The sequence below is a fragment of the Pocillopora damicornis genome, chromosome 10 (assembly GCF_964200805.1).
Source record: "Pocillopora damicornis chromosome 10, jaPocDami1.2, whole genome shotgun sequence".
In the NCBI taxonomy this organism is placed as follows: domain Eukaryota; kingdom Metazoa; phylum Cnidaria; class Anthozoa; order Scleractinia; family Pocilloporidae; genus Pocillopora; species Pocillopora damicornis.
The window spans coordinates 12,231,296-12,246,295 of record NC_142679.1 but is presented as its reverse complement, the minus strand read 5'-3'; the positions used below and the strand labels follow the sequence as shown (position 1 = coordinate 12,246,295).

At 38.6% G+C, this 15,000-nt stretch overlaps 1 pseudogene; it reads left to right on the top strand.

Moving 5' to 3' along the window:
* Positions 1-318, top strand: part of LOC149038952 (uncharacterized) — a 1,841-nt pseudogene extending 1,523 nt beyond the window's left edge.
* The last annotated feature ends 14,682 nt before the right edge of the window (positions 319-15,000 follow it).

The window sequence follows — 15,000 nt, the reverse complement described above, 5'->3', positions numbered from 1 at the left end:
GAACCTTTAGTTTTCTCTGTGATGCCTACATATCTGAACAGCCCACAGACTGAAATGCCTGGTCCCTGCTAGAAAGAAACTATCTGACTGGTCCTCCAAGACAAGTTCCGATTTGGTTTATAGAATACATACCAGTGACACATTATCATTTAGGACAGTGATTTCAGTTATATAACATAATATCCTGACACAGGACATATTTTAATAATGTAGCTTGGAAAAAATAAAGGCAATAATTAAATTGTATTCTATTTTCAAAATGATTAATATTGTAGGCAGCAGCTTTTCAAAAATGGTGAAAACCAGAAAGTAGCCCCCAGAAAATAAAATAGATGAGAAGAAAACAAGGAGGGAAGTTGACCTTCCAATCAAAAATTTGCATTGCAATTTAGATTCATCTTTTGTTTCAGATTTTCAACCCGGTTGACTCTTATTTTTTATTGTCTTGTATTCATTGACAAGAAATGAAGCGAAATAAATTCAAAATGGAAGTGGTGAAAAAATTAAACCAAAACCAAAATTTGTCTTGAGAAATTTACAAATATCAAGTGAAGATCACCCAATAGAATAGGTGAAACAAGAGTGGAAACCTCCTAAAAAGCTGGCATTTACACGGCCTTTGATGCATGCTTTCTAAAATGGGCAAAATAATATGATGCAAGCTTTTGCCTTAATTCTGCCAGGTATGCAAGGTCAAAGGCAATCCTTTCCACAGAAATTCCTTTCTTGGTGTATACAATGAAATCGCACTAGGATGCTCTAGTTACACCAATCTCTTTTGAGTTTGCATTGTCCATTGACAGCTTCACAGCAGAATGAAGGATCTTCTCAAGCCTCCAAAGGGGTAACATGGTATTTGGTCTCTGAACATTTAACCTACAGTATTGTGCAAAAGTAATGCAAACACCTGTCGACGAAATTCGGCGAAATTCCTGGCTTTTCGACGAATTCTTGACCGAAACGAAACTTCGACGACATTTCCGCGAATTTTCGAGGCATGTATTGTTTTGAACGGCTCGAACTTTCGCCGACAAATTCCTTGATGGCGTAAATGCGACTCGAAATTTCGAGCGAAAATTCGTTGTATTGTTCATTCTTCTCAAAAAGATTTGGTTGAATTTGTGGTTGGTTACTACACTATGTAATACTCCCATAAAATTTCCCGCTACGATTCCAGTCTCCGCGCGCCCTATATTGTTTACAACCATGGCAACACTCGGTATATTAATTGTGTCGATGCGTTTGGGATCATTTATGTACTCTACTTTTGATAGTAATCATGGCAAAAGTTTCAAATTATTCTAGAAATAGAATCGAGATCCTTCACAAGCAAGGCCTCCACCCAGCTGAAATACTGAAAGCGTTGAAACACGAAGGGTTGCTAGTGAGCTTTTCCAGTATTACGCGCATCATTAAAAAGTTGCGACTTACCGGTTCCGTGGCAAATTTACCTCGATCGGGAAGACCTCAAAAGCTGTATACGGAAGCAAAAACTTTCGTAGATCAGCAAATGTGCAGGGATGACGAGACGACCAGCAATACGGTAAAGAAGAAGCTGGAGAGACATGGAATCTGCGTGAGTGCGTCCACTGTTCGTAGAGCACGCAAACAGCAAGGTTGGACTTTGCAGCGGACCGCCTACTGCCAGCTAATCCGTGACGCAAATAAAGTCAAGCGATTAGAGTTCGCACAACGCGTCCTAGAAAGTGGTGACACTTTCCACAACGTAATTTTTAGCGACGAGTGTTCGATTTCCCTTCAGGCGTATCGCCGCACTTGCTTTTAAAAAGCGTTGTACTTAGGTTAATTTTAAAAACTATTGCAATCATTTGAGAGTTTATTTCCATGAAATAAATGTCTCTTGATCGGAATTGCTATTCATCCCAATTTACTTTCATTGCTGTAAACTGATCGAACTCTGAATTGGATATGATGGTTTGGCCTCTTTAAACGTCAGTAAACTGAAGTTGATGTGACGCTTGGGACAATTTTTCCGATTTACTTTCGTTGTCAAACACAAATCGAGCCCAGAATCGGGCGTGATGCTTTTCGATATTTTGACCTTTTGTCTACTGTGTTTAGCCTTAAATATGAAGTGTCTCCGTCCCAGTGACTGAAAAAGACTGGAAATACGTTTATATGCATATTTCGTGTTGCTTACATGAGTAGTAAACAAACTTGATTACTCGCGAAAGTCTATTGTCAGTTCCAAGCGAAATTTCGAACACTAATGATCGAAGAGACACTTTCCGCCGCGAAGTTTCGCTTTGAGGCGAACATTCAACGAAAAAGCGCCCTTTGTTCAAACGAAATGTCGCTTGAGAGGCCTCGAACTTTCGATCGAATTTTCGCTCGAACTTTCGACGAAAGATCGTTAGAACAAAAAACGAAATTCGCCGAATTCCGTTTGCATTACTTTTGCAAAATACTGTATGCAAGTCCAAAGTGTTGCTTGCATCCAAAATCAACAACTCTTGCATCAGGGGAGCCAGCAAGAATTGGCAAATGTTGTGAAATGACTTGATCACACTTGAGAAGCTTACCCGGAGTCTTTCTGGTTAACATTATTTTTTGGATTCTTTTAGAGAAATTGGTTTATATTTCAGTCCATGCTCAACATGTCTGGAAGAGAATGACTTTGGGTCAGTGAGCTCAGCAGGAAACTTGTGATGGTTTCTTTGCCTTTTTTTACTAGCTGGAATCTTAAAGCTGTGAATCTATATTTACACTCATTCTTCCTGAGATCAGAATTTGATAGCTCTCTTGTGGCAGATTCAATGCTGTTATTAGAATTCTCATCAACTTCAAGAGTATGAAGGATTGCTTTTTTGGCATCATTCAGGTTATCAGAAATAACAAATGTATCTATTGCAGATAAAGGAAATCTGGGGTAGGTCAGTTCTGTTGGTGGAGAGTGGTTTAATTGAGGAATTGAGGCAATGTTACAGCAATGAAAGAGGTGGGAAATATCCAACAATAGGCCTGTAAGAGCAGGATGAAACTTAACCAAAGCAAGACCTGGGAAATGGTATTAAGAGGGAAAACAACCAAACAGGTGCCTGATGCATTACCCTCAATTGTAATGAAGCCTGCACTTCAATTGTTAGGTGTAACCTTCAATCAAGACCCCTGTAACTGGGACACATTTTGATCTTCTGCAATGTAAAGCCAGTTCTTGGCTAAACATAATAAGGGTTTGTAAATTTTATGGTCATTTGCAGGAGGAATTAATGGCTCTTTTCAATGGCTTAAGGCAATTGAAGTTTGGGAAAGCACATTAGAATGTAAATACCTTAGCCAAATTGATAAGTTCTGTAAACATGTCCACAAATATTGTTATTTATGGAATTTTACACCCATTAAAGATATTCTTCATGCCAGAAATAATTTGTTATGGGATTAGATCACCAAAGACTGTGATCATTGTCTATGTGACCTACTTCCCATGCAGAGGGGAAGGTCACTCCATTCTCACTGCTGTAACTACATTTTACCTCGTATTCGTATGAAACATTTTTAGCAAACTTTTATTAACAGATACCTTTTTAATTTTATTTAGATTATAACTAGTTTTCTCTCTAGTGATGACTTTTTGTAAACCTTGCATGTTTGTTTGCACATCAAGAAAAAGCTAATGTTCAATTCATGAACACGTCATGCTTTGTGTGACTTGGTGTTAAGTTACAAGAGGGACAGTTGAAAATTTGAACATATTATAAGGCATAGTATAAGGAACAAGATGTGGTTGATTTACACCAATAAATATTTCCATATAAGAACATTCTACAAGAAAAATCAATAAAACTTACTCATATCCTGTGTGTGCGTTGTAGTTTCTGGTGATTTCTGCTGTTTTAAGCTTGCTTTCCCATCACTGTTATTCATGTCAAAAGATGAAGTCAAGACTGCACACTCAGAAATCGGCTGTTGTCCACATGGAGGATGGAGGTGGCCTGCACCCCAAAAATCCTTCTGATCAGCATTTTTCTCAGCCGCATTTTATTGTTGTGACTGTTTTTTCTTTCTTGGAGTTGCATGACTGATAACCTCGTTTTGAAATTGTGAGCCTCGGTTCCAGTTACGTACCTCGTAAGAATACGTATCAGGGACGTTTTTTAGATAGCAGAGATTTTTGAGTTGTGTTTTCCTAGTGATTTGAGGTTTCACTTTGTGAGGATTAAACCTTTGATTCAAAACTAAAGCGAGTTATTTGATGTCTCTGGAAACGGAAATTTGCTTCCCACATTATGATCTAAGATCATTGCACCCTGGGACATGTCTCAACACCAAAAATGCCCGCGCACTTTGCAGGAAACGAACATTTTCTGCCTGCAATACCAAGTTCGTTTCTTTCTAGCTATGCTTTCAACAAGCAGGCAGAACACCACTGTGGAAGAGACTTGGGTTTCGGGATCAGTTTTCTCTCTACCACAAGTGGTACGGTCAATTGATGTATAATACTTACCCCATCCCCACAGAGACACCTCCCCTCAATCTATTGTCCTGATCAACCAATCACACAGCGAGGTGAAATTAAAACAGATGAACAACAGAAAAAATTTGATGCCAGAATTGCTGGGAGAACCTAAGCTTGGATTATTTTTGCAGAAATGCCACACAAGAGGAAGGTGTATGGTGAAATTGACCATGAGGCAAATCAGAAAAGAGTTAACAGTGGTGGATCAATATCATAACCCAACATTAACTTTAACTTTTTGTCACTGGACTGTTGTTGAGTCAGGGGAGGGTTAGGTGGGCAGTTGCCCAGGTACTGATATTGATCCAGAGTGGCAAAGTTTCAAGTTTGCACCATTGGAAATTTGGTGAGTTGAAATCCAAAAGCTTTCTTTGGTACACAAATTGAATGTCAACATGTGTGGTTTATTTCAGTATCCGGAACTCAATTTAAAATACATAATTTTTCTTCGTGGCGGGTTCATTTCAAATTACGAATATGCTCAAGGGAGCCTTACCTTTTGCTAAGGACGTGAACAAGCAAATTGTTAAATTCGTTTTCAAAAATTACGTTGGGTGCAATTATAACAGATATCTGGGGTGAAAGAGTCAAGCACGTGAAACATGGACCACAAAACAATGACAAGGCTGCATACTTAAATATTAAAAGGTCCAAAGATGGAATCAGAAAATTGTTTGGTTTCACTCTAGAAAACATTTCAATTTTCCAAACCTGGACAGGGGAACGTGTCGCCCCAGGAGATTACATTTTTCCTAGATGTAAAAAAATGGACTTCAATTCTCAGCACCTGACCCTGGAATTGTCCATGAAGTTGTCTCGATCTTTTCAGGCAAGCTACACCATTAAATCTCATGGTTCTGTCGTTGATTTGAAGCATGTTTTGAAAAATTCTGGCAGCACAACTACAGGGCAAATCTCCTGCCTATTACAATCGCTGGAAAACCTACCCATCTGCCTTAGATTTGTTCTGGAAAAGGGCAAAGCAGTTGTTACCCTATTCCCAAACACAACAGGTCAGCTTCAGGACCTTAAAGATTGTTCCAAGGAGCAATAAACGAGAGTGTTTTCTGACCTTTGTCTAGCAATCTGCAAGTATAGGGCGGCTAGACAATACCTTAATTGTAGCAGGCTCTATGGTCTCAACAGACAGTGCCAAAAACAAATCGCTAACAGGCAGGTCATCCCTCCCAAATGCAACAAACGGTTCGTGTCTCGAGAGGAATTGGTGGACCAAGTTGCTCAGGAACAGGTGAGAAGAAAACATGCAGAGGAGAAGGAGAGATATTGGCACAACAAATATCACAGTGAGGCCCTTGTGGTCGATGAAGAGAACAGTGCAGACCTTGATTCAATGTTCTGGGCCATGAAAAAAGAAAATATTCCTAAAGAAATGGAATGCCTCCAGGAACAACAAAAAAAATATTCAAAGTGTTGGCAAGAATGGTCACAGGTGGCATCTTAAGAAATTTCCCTCTTCTCTTTACTTTTGAGGCATCCTCAAAAGGGTGAGGAGTAATTTAAAGTTACGCGGACTTAAGCCTCAAGTTATCAACACTCCAAAGGAAATAAGACAACCACAACAGTCCCTTGAAGCAGAAATCAAAGCCAAACAACAAAAAAGAATACTGACTAACATCCAACCTATACCTTTTTTAACATATAAACTTGCTTCACACAAAAGCAACACCAAAAAATGAAAGATCATTATTAATGATATTAAGTAATATTATTCAATGTTTCTTCTTTTACTTGAAATCCTTTTTGGCTTGATTACAGGATTATCCGCTTGTATATAGATTTATACACTAAGAACCCACACAAAAGCAACACCAAAAAATGAAAGATCATTATTAATGATATTAAGTAATATTATTCAATATTTTTTCTTTTACTTCAAATTCTTTTTGGCTTGATTACAGGATTATCCGCTTGTATATAAATTTATACACTAAGAACCCACATGTTCTTGACCCATTAAGGCAGTTCATCAAGTTGCCAAGTAACAAGACAATCAGGAAAGTGGGAAGTCTAACACATTTTTCCCTGTTTTCATTTCAAAGATGTGCAAAAACAGAGTACAACAATAAGATGGGTGGAATGCTGAGATATTTGAATGGTGCTTGATGGAGGCAAAAGCAAGAAACCTCAAAGAGGAAGACTACTGAGGGGGATTTTTAATTTATGAGATGAAAATTCAGGTACATTATGAGGCTGGTAGATTTTTGAAAATGCTCTATTATAAGGAAGGCAAATCTCAAATAACAGTTGTGATGGTTTTTTATCATACCTTGGGAAAAATGCACTTTGAGTTGCAAGATTCATAAACCCATTTTGTTGCTGTGCATTGGAGCTAGTTATAAGTCCTTACATACATTTCTATAAAATTTTCAGAAAAAATCTTGAGATGGTAGTGAGAAATGGAAAACACAAATTTGCTGTGTTTGTGGGGTTGGGAGAAGCCCATGATCACATGGAGAAACTAATGGGTGAGATTTGTATACTGTTATGACCACAAAACCTTTTCACCATTATCCAAGTAAACAAAATATCTTTCTATCCTAACTTTGTAACTGCAGAGTGTAAAATGTACCTGTTAACCTTACAGGTAATGCTAAGCCTTCACTTGCCACACGCATGCTGCAGTTCATTTTCCTAAGTGATTGCGGATTTCGATTTGCAATAGCCCAATTTCCTTCAGGGCACTTCTCCCTGAGAGACATCTATTTACAGTTTTGGAAGGGAGTACAGAAGATGACAGAAACAGGACTCAAGTAATTAACAATTTGTACAATGTGCCCTTTCTTAAGTTAGTTACCACCAGGTAATTGAACAGATGTGAGAAAAAAAATTACATGGTGAGATTTACTATTGTCAATATGTATGCCTTTGACATGGATACCCAAAGATTTTTCCTCTAAAAAATGTTCCAAACTAGAGGATTGTATTGATAAACAGTAGTGTATCAAAATTTCTTACTTAAACCATATTCTATTAGAGCTTACTTAACTTTCATCTACAAGTACAAGTAGAGTACAAAAAAAGATAACAATAATAGATGTCAGTAGATGTCTAGTAGGCATAACTATTCATACCATTTACAGCGTATTTCCTAATGAAGATCACGCATGTAGTGACATTGCCTACAACTTAAGCAGCATTCACAACCTTAAAAAAAGGAATACAGAAGCATAATATAAAACTCAGTCAAAAGTCAAATAGATACCATGCCACTGATTAACTCCAAAGTCTTCTTTAAATAGCATATCATGGTGTATCCTTGATGGTGCTGATTGCAATCACCAGCTTATCAAACTGCATTTTGACAAAGACCATGTAGCCAGCAACTTTGTGACAAGAAATCTATACACAGGTCCTATGATGTTTATCATGGATTGCAAGGTAAAATGCTACTCTCCATTTGCCGATAATTAACATAAATCCATAAATTTACCCAATTGGATGTTCCCTCTATGATTCACCTTAAGTTTGTAAATGTACATGTACTTTTCCCTGTCTGATGTTATGGCATTAAACCAACACTTAACAATACATTTATTGAATTTTATAACATAATTACAAGAGGAAAACAAGAAATCAAAGAAATCAAGGTACTCGAATATCAAAGGCAAAAGTGTGGTCTAGAGGCAGTGGAAAGATGCTTTTCATTGGGATCAGTCCCATTTTTCCCTTCTACTACAAGAAAAGCTTACACTAAGCCACATTGAGCTGGATCCTGCTACAAGGATGAGAAATCACAATCATGGTTTCCTACCAGTGAACTATTCACTGATCAATGTTTTTTTTTTTTTTTTACTCCCCATTTCCTGAAACAAGACCACAGTCAAAATACTGGTGATAAATGCTACTCATTTTCAGCCACATATCTCATTTCCTCGTATAGTTAGTTAAGTTGCTGAAATTCAATTATCCCTTTTTTCTTTTTTTCCAGAGTAATTGAGATCACATTATAGCTTCCATGGAAGACCAAGAGCTTGACAATGGAGCCCCCATTCTCTCTGCGCATAAACTCCTTCAGCACACTGCAGAAATAGTCAACTTGTTCAACTTGAAATGTCCACTAACAAACATCAGTGACATTAGGCTGAAAAAGTTGAACAGTTTTTATTCTTTCATGTTGGATTGGAGAGAGAAGAGCACAGATCACAATTCATCTTTTATCTCCAGTAAATTGTGGCTTGATCTACAGTCAATGTGCCTTGGCTTCCATGCCCTGGTGCAAGTAAAACTGCATTATTTCCCATACTCATGCATTAGGCCAGCCATTGTCAATCAGGATTGTGTAGAAAACCACTTTTGTCAAGTAAGATCTTGCAATGGTCAAAACAATAATCTGACATACAATCAGCAACAATCAACTCAAAATTAGATTCAGTTTGGACAAACAGTTAACAGCAGAAAAAGCAATGTTGCACTAACCTCAATAACTGACCCTACTTGTTGCTTGTATATACCGAAAATATACTTTTTGAAATATCCTTCTCTGTTTAAAAATTATCCATACTTAGATAACCATGCAGATAATAACTGTACACAACAAAGAGTAGAATAACTCTGAAACACCACTCACCTTTTTATGAATATCTTAAATTTGGGGAATAGGAGTTATTTCTTGATTAGACTGTACTACATAGATGCCCTTGACCTCTCTTTAAGGAAATATTTCATATTATCAATCATCACATTATCTCCAGCCACATTTGTTAAAACTTTTTAGGAGTGCACCACTGCATACTTCCTGAAACCTATGCCCTTAGGGCATTCAAGCAAGCACCAGCTACTTTCAAATTTACATTACATCATCTTCCTTGCTAAATTTAAGTTTCAAGCAGGAAAAGACTGATAAGAGAAAGACAGGATTTTCTTTAAACCGAGTATGTGTACCTGATATTTGGGAACACTGTCTGGACACTGAGGACAACCTCAAACAAACTCTTCCCAATGCTGCATCCATTTTGCTACTTACAACTGTGTATTTTTCTTATGTTGTCGACAATTTCCTGAAAATCAAGTGGAAAAAGTGTTCCAGATACTTTTACCAAGGATCTTGATGCAGGTTTTGTATTGAAGTTGTGAACATGGCCTTTAATTTTAATTCCTAAATTTATATTTGTATGAATGATAGAACCGTTACAAACGAATTATTTTATGTCATAGCTACCTTTCTTTTACAAGCATCATCTGAGGGGAGCAACATCATCTTTTAGAGGCATCTGTTCTTCTTGTCAAAGAACAGTAATCGGTATGAAGCAGTGCGTTATGGCGCTTTGATAGATCACCAAATGGAACATGAACATACCTTCATCATAACCAACCAGAACTGGGCGTAACTAGAGAAACTCCAATGATTTGCCTTCCCCAAAAGGATGATTATGATGAACGTCACTCAGACAATGGTGTATTACATTAACCAATTTAAGCATTCGCTGACTTGATGAGCTGGCTTCATCCCAAATCAAGACATTGGCCTTTTTTGACATGTTCAATCATAGCACTATTGCTATGGATCGTTCTACCAGCTGTCCCCATAACAGATCTGCAATTCTTAATCAATCAGAGGAATGCAGAGTAGAGGTGACACCAGGATTGTACACTGTGCATGCTATACAGCTGTACCACTGAAACATACCACAGAAACCTTTTTTCCAGCTGCTTGAAGACCGCTTATGATTTCCCTGACAACAGTAGACTTTTTAGTTCCCCCTTGACCAGTCACCAAAAAGTTATGACCCTTACATGCCAAGCATACAAACTCTGCCTGTCCATGTGATAAGTGAATGCTCATATTGACGACATGCCAATAACCACCAAACTACTCTATTGAATATTACGAAGAACAAGACGTCAGAGGAGGGAAAATTATGAACACTAGCACCATCAACTTCACTTGACAACCGGCATGCTCACAGTAGGCTGAACTAATAGAAATTATGATGTCCTTTAGAATGAATTTCCAGTAACTAAATAGACATTAACCCCAATGTAGTTAAGGGGGTAGATCATGGGTAATTCAGCCAAATCTTGCAGGTTTGTCCATTCTTTCTTGAAGTATAGTGACATCACATGGCAAAACATTGTAGTTTGATAAGCCATGCATGGAAGGGTAGATGCAATCGATGTTAGAGCATCATGTCGACAATGGTATTTACAATGTGGCATACAAGAATTCAACATACAACTAATTTCAGTCAATTTGAGGTGGTGAAATATCTGACCTTGCCATGAATTTCAAAAGAATTCATATCAGATTTAGGTTCAAACTCTATAATATAAGCTTTTTCGCCTGTGATTTTAAAAGGAATAATCCATACCCAAAGTTCCCACAATGAAATCTTTGGATATTCATTTTGAAACTTTGCCACTCTTGCCTCTTTTCTGATTTGCTTAGCCATCAGAGCATATAAATATATATATATATATATATACACAATTATTTTTTCTATAAATTGAAGAAACAGATGGTGAGGAACAGAATGTATGAATTTTTTAACTAAAGAGAAACAAAAGTCACAAAGAAATTGGTTGGCATAACCCTGGTGTTACCGTAACTTACTATAAGGAACTTAATGCAGTAAGGATCATTTGACTTTGAATTACTGATCTCCATCACAAAATGTACCTCAAATTTAGTCATTTTGTGGTCAGGAGTATGCTTTGAGTGTATTTTGTTTGCTTTTAACTGAAACGATTTAACATATTACATTGATAAATCAGGGCTCCTAGAGTCAAAAAGACATATTTCTTCAAGGTCAGAGATGGTCGTGACAACAAATTACATATCATGTCATAGAAATTCTAAATTCTACTGGGAAGTCAATTAAAAGTCAGGACATTTTACTCTTAGCTAGGCCATCAGGTTTCTGAAGATGTTTTATTACATCAATACTGTTTCAAAGATAGGATAGTCAGATACCTTAGCTTCTATTATTTACCATAAAAGGAAAAAAGATGGCAGATCCAAACATTGCTCAAGGTTTAACATTATCTTACTTTCACTGTATACAAGCCCAGGGAAGAAGGTCAAAAAAACAAAGAAAAGTACAAAAGGTAAGTAAAGTGGAATGAACAAAACTAAAGTAAAGTTCAAGTCAGTATGATCATTATTAACACCATGCATGCACATCATCCTGGCTATAATTAGAAACCCATCTACCTAGCCCTAGAGTTACAAAGAATGAACCCATATGTTATTGATTGCTTTGTTAGCTAAGTCAAATCTTTATGAAACTTGCCTTTAACTGCATTAAAAAATTTGAATGACATATTCCAGGTCTCCAACAAAGGAAACTGTCAGTCAACAGGTAACAACAGTTGCAGATAGTTGCTGCGCAGTGTGAGCAGGTGAAGGTTCTTGTAGTAGATGAGGAAGAAGACCTCCCTCCCATGCTGGAACCTCGTGTAGCTGTTATTGACACTGAATCCATCATGGAAAGAAAGAACAAAGAACACCTAAGTTTTATTTGCTTTGGCATCGAGGAATTCTATCCATCCATCAGCCAAGACCTTCTCAACAAAGCACTTGACTTCGCATCCACATATGACAACATCACCATGGACGAACAGAACATCATAATCCACGCTAAGAAATCAACACTCGTACACAAGCGGCAACCCTGGCAAAACAAAGGAGACACGACATTTGACGTCACGATGGGCAGCTACGACGGCGCTGAAACGTGTGATCTAGTAGGAAGTTTCCTCCTTTCACAGCTACAAGACCTCAACATCAACGTAGGACTCTACAGAGACGACGGACTAGCCACCACCAACACCACGCCGAGAGACACCGAAAACATAAAGAAGGAAATTTGCCGTATCTCAACCGCAACGGACTATGTATCACCATCGAAGCAAACAAAAAGATTATCAACTTCCTAGACGTCACTTTCAACCTAAACAACAGCACCTACCAGCCCTACACAAAGCCTAACACCACACTACAGTACGTACACCGCGAGAGCAATCATTCACCGATCACCACAAAGAACATACCTGCCGGCATCAACAAACGACCTTCATCCCTTTCATCAGACAAAGCTTCAGTCGAAGGCGGATATCAATACACCCTCCACTACGAACCCACCACAACTACCAAACGCAAAAACAGGCAGCGAAGCAACATCCTCTGGTACAACCCTCCATTTAGCAAGAACGTCAGCACCAATATCAGACACAAATTCCTCAGCCTAATCGACAAACATTTCCCTAAGGATCACAGCCTCCGCAAGATATTTAACCGCAACACCATCAAAATCAGTTACAGCTGTATGAACAACACCATACAGGTCATCGACAGCCACAACAAGCGCATCTTACACTCGTCCCACTCACCTTACACAAAAGACATCAAAGACGGCACGGGAACCAACAAAACATGCAACTGCTGACAAAAGAAGAATTGCCCGCTCGATGGTAACTGCCTTCAATCCTCAGTCGTTTATCAAGCCACCGTCACACTAGCGACAACAACACCTCTGAAACATACAGAAACCGACTTCAAAACAAGACACAGAAATCACACCGCATCATTCCGCCACGCCAAGCACAAAAACTCTACCGAACTTAGCAAACACATCTGGACACTCAAGAATGACAACATTGACTACTCTATTTCATGGTGCGTCTTATCATCTAACTCTCCTTACAACAGCTCTAGTAAAAGATGCAACCTCTGCCTAAAAGAAAAATTCCTGATAATTTACCGACCCGACCTCTCATCACTAAATAAGCGCAATGAACTTGTATCTTCATGCCGACACAGAAACAAAGCGTTTCTACGCAACAGCTGAACTTTAAAGTTTTTAAGTTTACCGCGTATTATGTAAATTTTCCTAGTATATACATGATAGTCACATGAGTATTCTTTCATTATACTACCCTGATGGTAGTTGGCAAGATACCACAGCCGATGAAATCAAGCGGCTGATCGCTCTTCTCATTTATATGAGGCTTGTCGAGATTGGTGATCTTGATAAGTATTGGAGCGTAAAGACCCTATGTCATGGTCTCTGGGGAAGAGCAATCATGTCCAGAACCAGATTCAAAGCCCTAATGGCCATGTTGCATGTGGTAAATCCTGCTAATGAAGATAAAAGCCATAAGTTACGTAAAGTTGAGTCATTTATTAATGATTTTAAATCTAGGTGTCTTGTCTTGTACCAGCCCCGACAAAATTTGGCCATTGATGAACGCATGGTTAAGTCTCACCACAGGTCTGGTATACGTCAGTATATCAAAGACAAGCCCACCAGATGGGGTATCAAATTGTGGGTTTTGGCTAACAGTTCAAATGGTTACACTGTAGACTTCAATGTCTATTTTAGGCCTATTTTGAACCTTAAGGTTATCTTGAAAGTCATTGAGAAGATTGTGGCAGTGCGTCTTCAAGCTTATCTTGACTTCTACCAACTCACAGAGCCGCTACAATCTGCCTACAAATCATTCCACAGCTGCGAAACCGCCCTTCTTTGTGTTCAAAATGACATTTTGCTTGCCATCGATAATCGCCACTGTGTCATGCTCCTGTTACTAGATCTCTCCGCTGCATTTGACACTGTTGACCATGTAATACTGCTCAAAAGATTGAATTCTAAATTCTCAATACATGGCACTGCACTTGACTGGTTCCGCTCCTACCTTACTAACCGCACACAAGTCGTCCTAATCGATGGGAGGAAATCGCAATCTCGTGAGCTCAAGTGTGGAGTACCTCAAGGCTCCGTTCTTGGGCTGATCCTCTACCTACTTTACACTGCTCCTCTTGCCGACATTTTACGTTTTCACGGCATGCAATTTCATTTCTACGCTGATGATACTCAGTTGTACATTTCTTTTTCCGTTAACGATGATCTGGAATTAACCAGTAGCATTGCTAAAATCGAGAATTGCTTATCTGATCTAGATAAGTTGATGGCCTTAAATAAGCTGAAGCAAAACAAAGACAAAACTGAACTTCTCTACCTTTATTCAAAGCACAACCCTCAACAGTCTATACCTCCACTTCGTTTCGGTTCTGATATAATACAGCCGTCTTCATCTTTTAGAAATATCGGCGTCGTTTTCGATAGTACTATGTCAATGCTCCCTCATGTCAAATCTGTCTGTAAATCCGCCTTCTATCATCTTCGGAACATTTCCCGTATAAGGAAATTACTATCCATTAAGACCACTGAGACTCTAGTCCACGCCTTTGTAACCTCCAAGTTGGATCACGGTAACTCTCTTTTATACGGTGTCCCCAAATACGCTATCCAAAAGCTCCAATCAGTGCAGAATGCGGCGGCTCGACTTATTACCAGCTCTCGTAAATTCGACCGCATCACCCCTGTTTTGTTCGACCTACACTGGCTTCCAATTTCTGAGCGAATTAAATTCAAAATAATTCTGCTCACCCATAAAGCTCTTCACCAGCAGTCTCCTGTCTACATTCAAGACCTAATACGCCGTTATTCAACTGCAAGAACGCTCCGTTCGTCTTCAACATTGCGTCTGACTCCTGTCAACTT